Source organism: Acyrthosiphon pisum, unplaced genomic scaffold (assembly GCF_005508785.2).
Source record: "Acyrthosiphon pisum isolate AL4f unplaced genomic scaffold, pea_aphid_22Mar2018_4r6ur Scaffold_229;HRSCAF=636, whole genome shotgun sequence".
NCBI lineage: Eukaryota > Metazoa > Arthropoda > Insecta > Hemiptera > Aphididae > Acyrthosiphon > Acyrthosiphon pisum.
Genome location: NW_021771603.1, coordinates 4,580 through 5,669, shown reverse-complemented (window position 1 = coordinate 5,669; position 1,090 = coordinate 4,580). Strand labels below are relative to the sequence as shown.

Below are 1,090 nucleotides of genomic sequence, written 5' to 3'. Positions count from 1 at the left end.
AACGGACAGAGCTCGGGAATCCCCGCCGGGCGATTCACGGTCGGTCTACCGCCGGCCGGATCTTTCGCTCGGTTAGCGGACGTCGCGACCCGTTGGGCGCCCGGCCGAATGGCCCGGGTGACGTTCGTCGCGTCGGTCGCGTTTCGGCGTGACCGTTCGCGCCGAGCCCCGGTGCTCATGGTCGGCTCGCCCGACGGCAAGAACCGTCGACGCGGCCCCGTCGCAGGGCGGGGTCCCGTCGGTCGGCGACGTGTTTCGAGCTACTTTCCCGACCCGTCTTGAAACACGGACCAAGGAGTCTAACGTGTGCGCGAGTCAACGGTGATCTTACGAAAAACCACGTTTGGCGCAATGAAAGTGAACCGTTTACGGTGCGGACGATGGCCTAGCGACCGAACCCACCGGCGTTCAAAGTCGCGCTGGTCCGCAGTCCGGGGGCGTCTCCGCCAAGTCGGCTTCGGCCGGCTGGGGGCGCACCCTTAGCGCACACGTTGGTACCCGAAAGATGGTGAACTATGCCTGGCCAGGATGAAGTCAGGGGAAACCCTGATGGAGGTCCGCAGCGATTCTGACGTGCAAATCGATCGTCTGAGCTGGGTATAGGGGCGAAAGACTAATCGAACCATCTAGTAGCTGGTTCCATCCGAAGTTTCCCTCAGGATAGCTGGCGCCGATGTGTCCCGCCCGTTCGCGGGCGTACGGACGCCGGTGGGACTCCGCGCTGTACGGCGCGGTAACAACACGCTCGTAACACGGAGGATGTCTCATACGGTAAAGCGAATGATTAGAGGACATTGGGGCCGAAACGACCTCAACCTATTCTCAAACTATAAATGAGTGAGATCGCCGGCTTTACCTGGTACACCGCGTGAACCGCGTGCGAAGCCGGCGACGGAACCCTAGGCGCTTAGTGGGCCATTTTTGGTAAGCAGAACTGGCGCTGCGGGATGAACCGAACGCCGAGTTAAGGCGCCGAAATCGACGCGTATTCAGAGACCATGAAAGGCGTTGGTTGCTGATGACAGCAGGACGGTGGCCATGGAAGTCGGAATCCGCTAAGGAGTGTGTAACAACTCACCTGCCGAAGCAA

At 60.9% G+C, this 1,090-nt stretch overlaps 1 long non-coding RNA gene across 1 annotated transcript in view; it reads right to left on the bottom strand.

Annotated features, from left to right (window-relative positions):
- Positions 1 to 281: 281 nt before the first annotated feature.
- The window catches only part of LOC103310901, a 5,372-nt gene continuing 4,563 nt past the window's right edge, over positions 282 to 1,090 (bottom strand). Inside the window, exon 2 of the long non-coding RNA XR_511210.3 lies at positions 282 to 1,078. This is a non-coding gene — a long non-coding RNA (uncharacterized LOC103310901). The remainder of the gene's footprint in view (positions 1,079 to 1,090) is intronic.